Source organism: Miniopterus schreibersii, assembly GCF_964146895.1.
Source record: "Miniopterus schreibersii genome assembly, chromosome: X".
In the NCBI taxonomy this organism is placed as follows: Eukaryota; Metazoa; Chordata; class Mammalia; order Chiroptera; family Miniopteridae; genus Miniopterus; species Miniopterus schreibersii.
In genome coordinates this window covers 64,561,480-64,578,060 of record NC_138104.1, presented here as the reverse complement: position 1 = coordinate 64,578,060, position 16,581 = coordinate 64,561,480, and the positions used below count along the sequence as shown (strand labels likewise).

Here is a 16,581-nt window from a genome sequence, read left to right as displayed (position 1 = left end):
GAAGTAATCAAAAGTCTCCCAGCCACAAAAGCCCTGGCCCGGATGGCTTCACAGGGAAGTTTTAGCAAACATTCTTGGAAGATTTAACACCTATCCTCATCAAACTATTTCAAAAAATCCAAGAGGAAGGATCACTTCCAAACTTTTTACGAGTCCAGCATTAACCTAATTCCAAAGCCAGATAAAGACACTGCAAAGAAAGAAAATTACAGACCAATATCCCCGATGACCATAGATGCTATAATCATCAACAAAATGTTAGCAAATCGGATCCAGTAATATATTAAAAAGATCATACACTGTAACAAAGTGGGATTTATTCCAGGGATGCAAGGCTGGTACAATATTCGCAAATCAATAAATGGGATACATTACATAAACAAATTGAAAGACAAAAATCACATGATCATATCAACAGATTCAGAAAAAGCATTCGATAAAATCCAACACCCATTTTTGATAAAAACTTTCAGCAAAGTGGGAATACAGGGATCATACCTCAACATAATAAAGTCCATATATGACAAACCTACAGCCAACATCATACTTGATGGGCAAAAAGTAAAAGCATTTCTCCTAAGAACAGGAACAAGACAGGGGTGTCCACTTTCACCACTCTTATTCAACATAGTACTGGAAGTCCTAGCCACAGTGGTCAAACAAGAATAAAACATAAAAAGCATCCAAATTGGAAAGAAGAAAACAAAACTATCATTTGCAGATGACATGATATTGTACATTGAGAATCCTAAAGACTCCACCAAAAAACTACTAGGTTTAACAAATGACTTCAGTAAGCAGCAGGATACAAAATTAACACCCAGAAATTGATGGCATTTTTATACACCAATAATGAACTCTCAGAAAAAGAAACTAAAAAAAAAGTCCCATTTACCATTGCAACTAAAAAAATAAGATATCTAAGAATAAAATTAACCAAAGATGTAAAAGATCTTTACTCAGAAAACTACAGGACACCGAGAAAAGAAGTAAAGGAAGATATAGACAAATGGAAAAATGTACCATGTTTATGGATTGAAAGAATTAACATCATTAAAATGTTCATACAACCCAAAGCAATCTATAAATTCAATGCAATCCCTATTAAAATACCAACAGCATATTTCACAGATCTAGAACAAACACTTTGAAAATTTATATGGAACCCAAAAACACTCTGAATAGCCACAACAATCTTGAGAGAACAAAGTTGGCGGGATCACAACACAAGATATCAAGTTATGCTGCAAAGCCACTGTAAACAAAACAGCCTCGTACTGGCACAAGAAAAGACATACAAATCAGTGGAACAGAATAGAGAACCCAGAAATTGACCCATGCCATTATGGTCAATTAATATTTCATGAAGGAGGCAAGAACATACAATGAAGTAAAGATAGCCTCTTCAGTAAATGGTGTTGGGAAATTCGACAGGCATTTGCAAAAAAATGAAACTAGACCACCAACTTACACCATACACAAAAGTAAATTCAAATGGATAAAACACTTAAATGTAAGACATGAAAGCGTAGAAATCCTAGAGGAAAACATAGGCAACAAAATCTCAGACATCTCTAATATGTTTGCTGATACATCTCCTAGGGCAAGAGAAACTGAGAAAATAAATAAATGAAACTGCATCAAAATAAAAAGCTTCTGCACAGCAAAAGAAACCATCAACAAAACAAAAAGAGAGCCCACTGTATAGGAGAATATATTTGCGAATGATACATCTGATAAAGGGTTAATATCCAAAATATATAAAGAACTCACACAACTTAACAAAAGGAAGACAAACAATTCAATTTAAAAAATGGGCAAAGGACCTAAATAGACAGTTCTCCAAAGAGGACATACAGATAGCCAAGAGACATATGAAAAAATGCTCAAGGTCACTAATCATCAGAGAGATGCAAATTAAAACCAAAATGAGATACCACCTCACACCTGTCAAAATGGCTACCATCAACGAACTACAAGTGTTGTCGAGGATGTGGAGAAAAGGGCACCCGACTACTCTGCTGGTGGGAATGCAGACTGGTGTAGCCACTATGGAAAGCAGTTTGGAGTTTCCTCAAAAGATTAAAAACTGACCTTCCATTTGACCCAGTGACCCCACTTCTAAGACTATATCCTAAGGAACCCTAAACACCAATCACAGTGAACTTATGCACCCCTATGTTCATAGCAGCACAATTTACAATAGCTTAGATATGGAAACAGCCCAAGTGCCCATCAGTAGATGAGTGGATAAAATGCTGTGGCACAATTACACCATGGAATTCTATGCAGCTGTAAAAAAGAAGGATCTTCTATCCTTTGGAACAACATGGAGAGAACTAAAAAATATTATGTAAAGTAAAATAATCCAGTCAGAGAAAGACAAGTACCACATGATCTCACTTATATGTGGAATATAATAAACAAAATAAACTGTTGGCAAAGTGGATCCAGAGACATAGAAGCATGGAACAGGCTGAGGGACCTCAGAGGGATGGTGAGGAGGGGGGAATGGGTGACAAGAGATGAATCAAAGAACTTATATGCTTATAAGCATTACCCATGGACACAGACATTGGTATGGGGACAGCCTGGGGGTGGGATGGATGAAGGGTGGAGGGGATCAAGGGGGATAAAAAGAGGATATCTTGCCCGGCCAAGCATGGCTCAGCGGTTGATCATTGACCTAGGATCCAGGAGATCGAGGTTTGATTTCTGGGCAGGGCCCATGCCCAGGTTGCAGGTGCTATCCTCAGTGGGGGGGGGGGGGGTGCAGGGGCAGCCAATCCATTACTTTTTCATCATTTATGTTTCTAGCTCTCCCTCTCCCTCTTCCTTCCTCTCTCTGAAATCAATAAAGATTTTTTTTAATGACATCTGTAGTATTCTCAACAATAAAGATAAAGAAACTTAAAAAAAGAAAAGGGAACTCTAGTACACTGTAGGTACGAATGCAGACTGGTGCAGCCACTATTGGAAAACTGTATGAAGGTTCCTCAAATAATTTGTAAAGGAACTGCCATTGGACCCACTGATCTCACTTCTAGGAATCCCAAAACACCAATCAGAATGAATATATGCACCCCTATGTTCATAGCAGCACTATTTACAATAGCTAAGATCTGGAAACATCCCAAGTGCCCATCAGTAGATGAGTGGATAAAAAAGCTGTGTGTGGGACATTTACATCATGGAATACTACCTAGCTTTAAAAAAGAAGGATCCTGGAGAGAAACAAGATGGTGGTGTAGGCAGCAGCTGTACCCGCCGCCTCCCAAAACCACATCAAAATTACAACTAAAATACAGAACCACCATCACTCACAGCCTCCTGAAATCTGGCTGAACAGAAGCCCTACAACCAGGGAACTGAAGAAGCACAGAGACCGGTAGGAGAGGTGGAGATGCAGGCGGATCGGGGATGAATCCTGGAGACACAGCCGCGGGCCCACACCCAGTGCCTCAGTTTAAACCCAGGAGGGACATCTAGGGGCAGAGTTTTCCCGCAGGAGTGAGGGGTCCCAGCCCCACAGCAGGCCCGCAGCCCAGGGCTCCAGGGCCAAGAAGAGACATCCCCACAACTCCAGGCTGTGAAACCAGCATGGACTGTCTCTGAGGATCACGGAAGCTGTGGGAGCCCCAGCAGCTCCTCTTAAAGGGCCCTCACGTGGACTCACTCAGACGCAATCCCTCTGAGCCCCAGCACCAGGCAGCAGCTTGAAAGGACCTGGGACACTTGGGGAGAAACTAACCTGCCTGAAATCTGGGAGAGAGTTGGAGGGGCAGCTTTCTCCCAGGCAGAAGGGCTGGCAGAGGCCATTGCTCCTTTGGCCAGCCCTCCCTCCACACAGCCAGCAGGCAAGTGCCATATTTGAATCACCAGCTTCTGACTCACCTTTGGCCCTACCCTGGTGAATCCTGGAGGCCCCGCCCTTTCCCACCTGCAGGTTCATCCAAGCCATTTCCAGTGGCTTTTCTATGCAAGTGGCCCCTTGAGCCTCATGTTGAAGACTTTCCTAAAATCTCTCAAACAAGCAGCAGCGTGCCCCATACGGCTTGATAAGTGGCCCCAGGCATGGCACTAGCAGCAGCCCGCATTGGTTCATAGCTTAGCCTCTACTGTACAGCTACAAGCCCAGCACAAGTAGCAGCCAGCTATGGTTTGCTGGCCCTGGGCAAGGTACTGGCGGAAGCTGACTTTGCACCTGCCAGGAGGCCCCAGAGACAGTGCACCTGGTGGTCAGACTCGACCACGCTGGACTACAACCCTACCACATCCACGAGTGACACACTCAAGGGGCACACTTAGTGAACACCAAAGCTCCACTGAAGTAAATCCTGCTCCATAGAGGTGTCTCCAGCACAGCAGCTCTTTGGCTGTAGTTGCAGCTGGTCGTCACAGTCGATTGGCCTGGGGGTCAATTCCTCCCAGTGATGCCAACAGCAACCAAGGTTCAACTACAACAGGACAGTGCACATAGCCTACACAGGGGAGCACCTAGAAGGTGAAGCTCAGGTGACTGGGGAGGCTGAGCCACTGGACCCTACAGGACATCTACTACACAAAGCCACTCTACACACTCCAGGAGACATAGCAGCTCTACCTAATATATAGAAACAAACATCTGGAAGCAGCCAAAATGTGGAGTCAAAGAAACATGTCACAAAGGAAAGGACAGAAGAAATCTCTAGAAGAGGAACTAAATGAAATAGATCCAAGCAAGCTAACAGATACAGAGTTCTCAATTTTGGTTATAAGGATGTTTAAGCAGACTATTAGGGAAATAACTGAGAAAATCAATGACATAATAAAGTACCATTTGAAATGAAGCCTATAAGAACTGAAATGAAGACTAATCTACAGGGGATCAACAGTAAAGTAGAGGATGCTGAGAATCAGATCAGCAATTTGGAACGTGAGGAAACAAAAACACCCAACCAGAAGAGCAAAAAGAAAAAAGGATCCAGAAATATGAAGATAGTATAAGGAGCCTCTGGGACAACTTCAAGAGGCCCAACATTCATCTTATTGGGGTGCCAGAAGGAGTGGAAAGACAGCAAGAAATTAAAAATGTACTTGAAAAATAGTTACAGAAAACTTCCCCTACCTGAGGAAAGAAATAGACTTACAAGTTCCAGAAGTACAGAGGGTCCCAAACAAGAGGAAGCCAAAGAGACCCACAGCAAGACACATCATAATTAAAATGCCAAAGGTTAAAGACAAAGAGAGAATCTTAAATGCAGCAAGAGAAAAGCAATTAGTTACCTACAAGGGAGCACCAATATGACTGTCAGCTGATTTCTCAACAGAAACCTTGCAGTCCAGAAGGGAGTGGCAAGAAATATTCAAAGTGATGAAAAACATGGAACTTCAACCAAGATTACTCTACCCAGCAAAGCTATCATTTAGAATTGAAGGTCAGATAAAAATCTTCACAGATAAGAAAAAGCTAAAGGAGTTTATCACCACCAGACCAGCACTACAGGAAAAGTTGAAGGGTCTTCTTTAACAAGAAGCTAATGAACAAAAGAATCTGATGAACTAAATAGATCCAGAAACATTGATGCATGCAACAGATGATCATATCTCAGAAGAAAGAGGGAAGGGGGGGTGGAGGGTGAGAAAAGATTAACCAAAGAAGTTATATGCATATATGCATAACCTATGGACACAGTCAGTAATGGGGTGAAGGCCTGGGGAGGGAGTGGGAGCAAAGTAGGGGGGTCAATTGGGGGAAAAAATGGGACACCTGTAATACTCTCAACAATAAAGGTAAATAAATAAAATAAAATAAAAGAATCTCTTGCCCTTTTGGACATCATGGATGGACCTGGAGAATATTAAGTTAAGTGAAATAAGACAATCAGAGAAAGACTAATATCACATGATCTCATTCATATGTAGAATCTAAAGAACAAAAAAAATTGATGAACTAGATAGGGCCACAGACATGGAAGCCTGAAACAGACTGACAGATATCAGAGGGAAGGCAGGAAGGAGGGCAGGCAGAGCTCAATCAAAGAACTTATGAGCACATATGAATAGCCCATGGACAGAGACAATAAACAGGTGAAGTCCTGGAGTGAGGTGGTCTGTGGTTTCCAGAGCCTTCTCTCCAATTTCTCTCCCATAAAATGGTCAAATCCCTTTAAATAAGTAATCAGCAGAGTCATGAGTTAGCAAAGGCCTCAAGGAAATCTCTTATTCAGCCTTTAAATAACTCACTAAAGAAAAGATACTTTGGTAAGTAACTCAAGGGAGCTGGCTGTTTAACCAGAGACACTAGGAGCCCCCCTCTGAAAAGTCACCAATTTTTAGCCTCTAGCGCACATCTTCCCAGAATAAACTGACTTCTTGAAGAAATGTTTTTTTAAGCCTGTCTTGAAGCACAAAGACCATGGACTGAGCCCATATCTAGACCTAAGGACTCTATTAAACATGCAGTCCTTAGGCTGAGGGGCATCTTGGAGGATTCTCTTCCCAAATGCCCTGAATTTCCCTTTCAGAAACAAAGAACTGATGTTCAGGGAAGACAAATGACCCCACATTATGGCAGAGCTGGGATAAGGACCTAAGACCTGTGCAGATGGGGCCTTCCCACAGTACCACTCTATCTCCCTATACAGTGAGTATTAAAACCAAAGTTGTCTACAGCAGCTAAAGATCATAGATCACCAAACCACTGTAGTATCCACTCCTCTGTGGTGAAAATGACTTGGATTTGGCTTTTGTCCTATCCCATACCCAGACTCTCATCTATGTTCAAGTACATATTTATGATTATCTTCATATTGGCTTCCTTCAGCCACAGATAAACAAGTCCTAACTTTCCTTAGTAGAGAGTCTGTGTAAAGTAGGGTCTATGAAAACTATCTAACCCAAGAGCAAACAAAATGATCCAATGTACCTATCCTCAAGGTAGTGGCAGGAGAAAGACACACAGGTGGGGGATGTGGTAGGCTTCAGGCAAGGAGAACAGTGCTGGCATGAGAGTGAGTCAGTGGAATGATTTTTTCAACAGAGCTGAATATATGCCTAACCCCCAAATCAGTAATGAAAAGGCGAGGTACCAAAGGAGATCCAATTTGGAAGTGGGAGGCCAGAAATATGAGCAAGCAAACGCCCACCCACCTCACTGAAGAAAAGAAATGAGGTGTAGAGGAGGCCTCAAGGGAGGCTGATTTGAGAAGGCAAATGCAGGTGTCCCAAAGTGAGCCCACCTTGGGTAGTGATAAGTGTTCCTATGGGGAAGAAATGGAAACTAAAACCAATCTTGTTGTGATCAGAGAGGACTGAGATTTGGAGGCAAGCGTAGATCAAGAGGGGGCTTGCCAGCACAGCAGAGGGTGCAGCTCTCCACTCATATGCCAACAATGTGGGTAACACTCTTTCTGAGGTGCTTTGGGTAGCACTGAAGTTGAGGAACAAGAGGAATGCTCTCACCTGTGCTAGAGCACTGCCCTACTCTCGGGACAACTTGTACCAAGGGTAAGAAAATAGGATTATTTTTGTGGGCCCATCTAAGCAGGACTCACCAACCAGCAGGAGCAGCTGGAAGAGACCAAAGCAGGAAGTTGCTGGGGGCTGGGTAGGGCATTGAAGAGGGGAGTTATCAACTGAAACTGGGCCAACGACCATCTTCTGGGAGGTATAGTCCCCGAGGGCCCCATCCGACCCAGGTAGTCTTGGTGGTAGCCAAGTTACGAGTAACCAGGATCTTGCCCTTGAGCAATCAAAGAGGTCATCAACAGGCTTTCTCCCTCTGTAGAGGTGGGAGTGGAGATAGGATCATGACTTCTCAACACATCCAGTGCCTAGCAACAGAAAACAATGTGCCTGGCAGCAGGTGAGAGCCCTTTCTGTCAACCTGAACTCTATTTTTCTGTACTTTCTGTAAAGAGAAAAGCTGGGGGCCTTACACCCATCTACCCCACACACACTTGGCCTGGACCTACCCTCCAGAGCAGCTGTGAGCTAGCTTTGTGACATCACATACCCAGTGGACAGTGATTTAAGCAGCTCGTTGCCCCATGACTGATACTCTAGAATACTGAGGGTAGTATTGAGGATATTGGGCATCCGTGTTGTGACCTAAGGCATTTCTGACTCTAGGGTTCAGGGATAAGATCCTGGGGACACGAATACAGCAGCTCCATGGCTAGTCAGTTTAAATGAAATGGGTGAAGACAAGTTGGCCCCTTCAATGGATAAAGTGCCACAAATAAGTGTCCAATATGATGCATTCCCAGATCCAGATATGGATCCGAAGGAGGCTTTGGAGAGGCACAGTGACCAAGGCAGGAGCCAAGATCCAAGTCCCCAAGACAACTCACAATCAAAAGACCCAAACTAAGTCACCGCCAATGTGGAAGGAAACAACATTCTTCTTGGGCTTTCCTTCCCAAGAAAGCTTTGGAGGATAGTGGAGGACAGTGCCTTCCTGTCTGTGTGCTGGAATGATGACAGAGACACTGTGATCATTGAAGAAGACCTTTTCCAGATGAATGTTCTTTGCCAAAAGGGAGAGCAACAAATCTTTGAATCAAACAGCCTGAAGACTTTCATCTGCCTGCTGAACCTCCATAGATTCAGCAAAATATGCCCAGGCAACTGTTCAGTTTGCTCTCCAGGGAACAAATTGATGGTAAAGTAGAAAGTCCTCCCATTTCCCATGTTCTCTGTTACTCAAACATCTTCCTAGTAGACCGAGAAGAATGATTTACTAAAAGGGTTTCATTTCAGAAGATAACTCTTTTTTTTCCCACATGAGACAGTATTTATCCAATGATGAGAAAGTATAGATTTTCAAATGAAACTATAACCCCATTAGAGATAACCTGCAGGGATGACTAAAGACGCTGAGAAGTCAGTTAATGTGAAATAGATATATTTTCTCCCAGAATGATTAAATAATTACTTTTGGTTCAGATCTACAGAAACTGCAACTTACAGAGAGACAAGCTTTGGCTGGTCAAGAACATTAAAAGAAGAGAAACAAGATGGTGGTGTAGGTAACAGCTGCACCCGCTGCCTCCCACAACCACATCAAAATTACAACTAAAATACAGAACCACCATCACTCAGTCTTCTGAAATCTGGCTGAACAGAAGCCCTGCAACCAGGGAACTGAAGGAACATCAAGAGCAGTAGGAGGGGCGGAGGTGCTGGCGGATCAAGCTGAGTCACAGAGTCGTGGGCGGGGGCCCAAACCTGGTGCTGCGGTTGAAACCCAAGAGGGAATCTTGGCAGTGGGGGTTTCTCGGAAGAGTGAGGAGTCCCAGCCCCACAACAGGCTCCCAGCCCAGGGCTTCAGGGCCAGGAAGAGAAATCCCCACAACTCCTGGCTGTGAAACCAGCGGGGACTGCCTCTGAGGGTCAAGGAGGCTTTGGGAGTCCCAGGCAGCTCCTCTTAAAGGGCCTGTGCATGGACTCAGATGTGCTCCCTCTGAGCCCCAGAGCCAGGCAGCAGCCTGAAAGGAACCTGGGACACTTGGGGAGGAACTAACCTGCCTGAAATTGGGACAAAAGGTGGAGGGGCAGCTTTCTCCCAGGCAGAAGAGCTGGCAGAGGCCATTGCTCCTCTGGCGAGCCCTCCCCGCACACAGCCGGCAGGCAGGCACCATATCTGAATCATCAGCGCCTGGCTCAGAACTTTGGCCCGCCCAGGTGATTCCCAGAGGCCCCGCCCCTCCCTACTGCAAGCTCAACCAGGCCATTTCCAGTGGCTTTTCTGTGCAAGTGGCCTCTTGAGCCTCATGCTTAGGACTTTCCTAAAATCTCTCAAACAAGCAGCAGCGTTCACCATATGGCTTGATAAGTGGCCCCAGGCATGGCACTAGTGGCAGCCTGCACTGGCTCATAGCTTGGCCTCTCCCAGATACCTCCAAGCCCAGCACAAGTAACAGCCATCTACAGTTTGCTGTGTAGCTCATGCTGGGTGGCTCTACTCAAGGCACTGGCAGAGGCTGACTTTGCACCTTCCAGGAGGCCCCAGAGACAGTGCACCTGGTGGTTAGACTCGACCACACTGGATTACAACCCTACCACATCCAGGAGTGACACACTCAAGGGGTGCACTTGGTGAACACCAAAGATCCACTGAAGTAAATCCTGCTCCATAGGGATGTCTCCAGCACAGCAGCTCTTTGGCTGTAGTTGCAGCTGGTCCTCACAGTCGATTGGCCTGGGGGTCAATTCCTCCCAGTGATGCCAACAGCAACCAAGGCTCAACTACAACAGGACAGTGCACACAGGACACAGGGGAGCACCTAGAAAGCCCAGCTCAGGTGACTGGGGAGGATGAGCCCCTGGACCCTACAGGACACCTACTACACAAAGCCACTCTACACACTTGAGGAGACATAGCAGCTCTACCTAATATATAGAAACAAACATCTGGAAGCAGCCAAAATGTGGAGTCAAAGAAACATATCACGAAGGAAAGAACAAAAGAAAACTCCAGAAAAGGAACTAAATGAAATAGATCCAAGCAAGCTAACAGACACAGAGTTCAGAATTATGGTTATAAGGATGCTCAAGGATCTTAGTAACACTATTACGAAAACAAGTGAGACCATCGACGATATAGTAAAGTACTTCATTTTGAAATGAAGCCTATAAGAACTGAAATGAATAATTTACAGGGAATCAACAGTAGAGTAGAGGACGCTGAGAATCAAATCAGCAATTTGGAACATGAAGAAACAAAAAACACCCAACCAGAAGAGCAAAAAGAAAAAAGAATTCAGCCCAGCCGGGTGTGGCTCAGCCGGTTGAGCATTGACCTGGGATCCAGGCAATCAGGGTTTGATTCCCTGTCAGGGCACATGCCTGGGTTGCGGGCTCAATCAATGACTCTCTCATCATTGATGTTTCTATCTCTCTCTCTCCTTCTCCTTTCCTCTCTCTGAAATCAATAAAGATATATTTAAAAAAAAAAAAAGAATCCAGAAATATGAAGATAGCATAAGGAGCCTCTGGGACAACTTCAAGAGGCCCAACATTCGTCTTATTTGGGTGCCAGAAGGAGTGGAAAGAGAGCAAGAAATTAAAAATGTACTTGAAAAAATAGTTACAGAAAACTTCCCCTACCTGAGGAAAGAAATAGACTTACAAGTTCCGGAAGTACAGAGGGTCTCAAACAAGAGGAACCCAAAGAGACCCACAGCAAGACACATCATAATTAAAATGCCAAAGGTTAAAGACAAAGAGAGAATCTTAAAAGCAGCAAGAGAAAAGCAATTAATTACATACAAGGGAACATCCATGCGACTGTCAGCTGATTTCTCAACAGAAACTTTGCAGGCCAGAAGGGAGTGGCAAGAAATATTCAAAGTGATGAAAAATATGGAACTACAACCAAGATTACTCTACCCATCAAAGCTATCATTTAGAATTGAAGGTCTGATAAAGAGCTTCTCAGATGAGGAAAAGCTAAAGGACTTCATCACCACCAAACCAGCACTACAGGAAATGTTGAAGGGTCTTCTTTATCAAGAAGCTAATGAACAAAAGAATCTGATGAACTAAATAGATCCAGGGACATTGACTCATGTAACAGATGATCATATTTCAGAGAGAAGAGGGAAGGGGGGTGGAGGGTAGGAAGAGATTAACCAAAGAAGTTATATGCATATATGCATAACCCATGGACACAGACAATGATGGGGTGAAGGCCTGGGGAGGGGGTGGGAGCTAGGTGGAGGGGGTCAATTGAGGAGGAAAATGAGACACCTGTAATACTTTGAACAATAAAGATAAATTTTTAAAAAAAGAAGTACATTAAGAGAAAAGGAAACCTGATGACTCCAGGGACCAGCACACCTCCAAAGAGAAAGAAGAAACTAGCCCTTACAAGGCACTACAAGAATTCACCACCATATAGGCACTAAAGAAGCTGAGGGAAAGGCTCAGAAGAAATCCTCGAGTGCTCGGGGACCCAGGGGCACCCTGTCATTCAAGTTCTTAGGTCTGCAGTCCATGAGCAGTGCCATGGAAGTCCAGTGTCCAAGTGAAAAAGGTGGCTCAAGTGGGGAGGGCACATCTGGGAATGCCATGTCTGTGCCCATGGCTACTGCTGGAACCAATGACACAGGGAATCTGCCCCCCAGACCCCCAAATGACCCACTCTATGGTTCGATGATGTATTTGTACAACACCTGTTATTCTGTCCTGATGGCTGACCTTTCAGTGATGGCTCCACCTAAAGACCCTGAGGACAATGAGGAGGAGGAAAACTCCTCAGATAACAAGTGTTCACTCTGTGAGCAGTTCAAGGACAATGCAGGCCCCTAAGCTCACAAGTGACAGAAAACAATCACCACTTTGCAACCACTAATCCATTTTGGCTTTAATAAAGAAAAGCAAAACTACATGGTAGTAAATAAACAATCCAATGAGGATTGTGTGTCCATGTTCTTCTGTTTCCATGCCACAGACCTCATCAGATGAGCCCGAGGAGGCTAGAAATCCTGACTCCAGACAGGCTTTTGTTCCTGTTATCCTCTTTCATTTTCACACACTCAGCCAAGGATCTGGAAAGGGAGTCCTGAGGTAAAGCCAGGAAGATCAGGTTCCTGGGCTCTGCCTGCTGGTCAGGAGGGAGTACTGCCTGGCTCCTAACCTTGGGGGGATGACTTTACATTTGTCATGCATCTTGAAACAGGAGAGTTTTTCCTCACGGGTCTCCCTGTGATGCCAGGAAGTTCCTGATCAGCATCTGAGTGTCTCTAACCCAAATTCCAGGGGCCTCCAGGGAGACCCACCTAAAACTTGGACCATTCCATCTGGTAAGTAGTGTAAGACCATTCTAGTCAATGCCTGGGAGAAAGCCCATCATCCTCACATCTAACCACCATTAGGAACTCTGCTAGAAGGGACCTAAATAAATAAAAGATTGCCCACAAAGAAAAACAAAAACCTCTACTCAACACTTTCCCACCCAAGCTGTATTTCAGATTCTTTCTTTGGTCACTAAGTAGCTATGTGACATGTATAACACTCAGCTCCATGACCCAAGGGACACTTTTACAAGAGACAAGAATCACTTGCCAGGACAGATAGGCGGTTTGTTTCAAAGTCTGATGTCCCCTTCATGGTGAATGAGGCCATCCCTGGCTGGTCACCCTCTGGCAATCATTCAGTGGCTGCTCACATCCCTCCACAATGTCCCCCGAATGCTGTTGAAGGGTTCTATGAGTTTGACCAGAAACAAGAGAGGGGAAAATGTGTAAGGGAGCCCCAAATACTAACCAGTTTTCTTAAAACATATTTCTTTGTACAACCCAGGAATGAGCAGGACCAAAATGAGTGACAGCACCAAGATATTTCATGGCAGCTTCCCCTTTTCCCTAAAAGTGAAAGTCCTTGATACTGTCAATGAGCCCAGAGAGGCATTTCATGAGGAAAGTCCCCTGCATCTGAGAGCAGAAATCTATTTACAAGAACAGCAGTGGTGGGTAGCTCTCTCTCCACAATGGTGCCAATTCAGCTTGAACCTAATTTCTACGTCTGGGGCATGATGGCCAGTTGATGGTCATGATTCAGCTGGTTTCTTGGTAACTTTCCTGTGAGGAGTCCTCTTGCCCCAAGTGGATCAGGTGTTCTGGCATGTCTCCCTGGAAGATATCTTTTCCTGGTTATGGGCTCCAGTAACCATCTGGGGTTTGAAAGTGCAGTCAGGTACTTCTGTTTGGCCAGTACAACCTGATTTCCACTTCTACAACCTCATCAAGAGCTATGTTTTCCAGGCACTGCAAAATTTCCCCAATGTCAGCAAGTCCTGTGCACCAGAAAGAAACACAGAGATGTTTTTCCTTCCATAAACCAAGGCCTGCCTGTAAGAGAAAATGATTATTCAAAGCTACGACCACTAGGGACTAAGCTGATTTCACCAAACAACACAGAGTGACCTGGGTCTCTCTGACTGAGTACTTCCAATGTATCAAACTGTTCAGGGAATTCTGGCTGAGGCCAGGGGAAAGAGAAATGAAGAGAACAGGGCCTGGTCCTCAACAACTCCACCCAGTAATGGGCACGTCCCAGCCAGACTTCTGAGGGCAGCATGTACAGGTCAGATGCTGTGGGGAACTCACAGACAATCGAGTCCCATACACTTTACCAGGTGAAAGGGGCTGATGTGGGAACCTCAACCACTGAGGGGTGAGGGAACTTGCTCAGGATGCCATGGGCAGTGGGGGTGGGGCAGGTATGTGAAGTCAGGCAGACAGCCTGAGTCTGGAGGCCACCCAACTTTCTCTGTGTGCTGTGCAGCTTCTTGTGGTATGTCACATGCACACACGCATATACACACATAAACACACATGTGAACACACAGCCAACACCCCATGCATATTCAGACCTGCCCCTGCCTCTCAGATCACCAAGAGGAACCGAGGCCCAGAGAAGACAGAAGGGTTCATCCAAGGTGGTGAAAATTCAGACCACAAAAACCCAGCCCAGGGCCCCTTACTGCCCCTTTGAAGGTGTGCTGCTTTCAGAAACCACAGGCCCACTCCAACAGGTTCAAAAGAAAATAAGCTCCAAACTCTTGAGCAAGGTCCTAGGGAAACCCTTGGAGGGGTCTATGCAATTCTGGGTTGTGACCACTTGCCAGCAATCACTCCACAGCCTTACTTCTTCCCTTCCCAAAGCAAGGCCTGAATCTGCATGGGGTTGCACTCCAACCTCTCCAGCAGCAGCTGCCTCCAGATGGCATCTTCCTAGTCACTGTGAACAATGTGGATGAAGAGGGTACAGTACTGGTGGCTGCTCAGCACAGCACTCCAACAAATCTCCAGAGTCTTGACCCTATTTAAGACAAAACCTGCATAAGGTTGCCGGAAAGAGAGGCAACAGAACTACATCTCCCCAGAGATCCGTGGGCCTGACATGGCCTATGGAAATGCAGAACCGTGAATGTCAATAAACATCATGCACCAGCCCTCTAAGCTCATGGCCTGTGGACTGACCTCTCCCCAGTGTCGTCTGTGGGTCCTGAAATCACAATGACAGTGATGGTGAGAGAGCACAGAATATTGACTCCTTCCTATCACCATGCAGTCAGCTGCCAGGCACAATGGAAAGGGCTGGTGGTCATCATAAGATGAGTGAGCTCTGCAAGCCTGATGAAAATCATCAGGACCCAAGAGAGAACCAGTACCTGGTGGTGATGCAGCTGTTCAGACCTGAGGAGGAGGACTAGCAAGAAGAGGCCCTGTCTCCCTCCTCCTCTGTCTCTTCCTCCTTCTCAGTCCTGTTACCAGACAGCCTGGAAGAGGTGGCTGCTGCTGAGACAAGAAGTCCTCCCAAAAGCCCTCAGGGTGCCTGCCTTCCCCCACTGCCATGGCAACCCCTCCACATAGCCAACCTGAAGAGGAAGGCAGCAGCAGTCAAGATGAGGGGGGGGCAAGCAGCAGGGAAGGTGCTGAGTCCTCTCTCTGAGATGCCCTACATTTGAAGAATGCTTACTTGGTGGAGTTCCTGCTCCTGAAGTACTGCACCAGGGAGCCAACCCCAAAGGCAGAAATGCTGAGTAGCATCATCAAAGAGTACCAGGAACACTTCCTTGAGATTTTCAGCACAGCCTCTGAGTGCATGCAAGTCCTCCTTAGCATTGATATGAAGGAAGTGGACCCCAGTGACCACACCTATGTCCTGGTAACCACTTTGGGCCTCACCTATGATGGGATAGTGAGTGATGGGCACAGATTTCCCAACACTGGCCTCCCTCCTGGTCACACTTCTGTGGGTGATCGCTGCAAAGGGTGATTGTGCCCCTAAGTAGAAAGTATGGGAAGCACTGAATGCCATAGGGATGCATGATGGGAAGGAACATTGATTCTACAGGGAGCCCAGGGAGCTCATCACCAAAGTTTGGGTGCAGGAACAGTACCTGGTGTATGGGCAGGTGCCCAATAGCGATCCTGCATGCTATGAGTTCCTGTGGGATCCCACGGGTCACGCCGAGACCATCATGTTGAAAGACCTCAAGTTTTTGCTCCAGGTTAGTGACAGGGATCTCAGGTTCCTCCCATCCTTGCCTGAAGGGCCTGAGTGCAATGAGGACCACTATGCCTGAGCCATAGTTGCATCCAGGCACATTTCAGGCTCATATTCATCAGCTTCATTTGCTGGGCATGAAGTGAGGCCCATTTTCCACTCTGTGTTTGAGGAGAGAGCAGACAGTGTTCTAGATAGTGAGGCCCAGGGTGAGTTGGGGAATATGGGCTGTTGCATCTTTGGGCTTCTGTGATGATTTAGAAATTTATTCTTGTTTTCTGTAGAAATTTTTCAAATGTTGTTCCTTTTCATAGAAGTTTTCATAAGCCTCAGCATCTAAGTTTGTGAATGACATTGAGCATACATGTATTTGCATTATCCGGGTCAAGAGTAAGAGTTTTGCTACTGTGTGAAAGAAATTGGGGCATCTTTCAGCTTAGTTTGTGATTCTGAACTAGATAACATGGCATTAGAACAGGATTTCCTTGAAAATGTGAAAAAACTCAGCAGTACAATCAATGGGGTCAAGAAATAGAGAAAAAAAAGCAAAAGGTTGTTAATTCTTGCTTCTTATCCCTTTTT

At 45.4% G+C, this 16,581-nt stretch overlaps 1 pseudogene across 1 annotated transcript; it reads left to right on the top strand.

Moving 5' to 3' along the window:
- Nucleotides 1-15,076: 15,076 nt before the first annotated feature.
- On the top strand, nt 15,077-16,078 carry LOC308550983 (melanoma-associated antigen 4-like; annotated as a pseudogene). The gene is made up of 2 exons: nt 15,077-15,107; nt 15,252-16,078. The product of its transcript is annotated as a melanoma-associated antigen 4-like (transcript).
- The last annotated feature ends 503 nt before the right edge of the window (nt 16,079-16,581 follow it).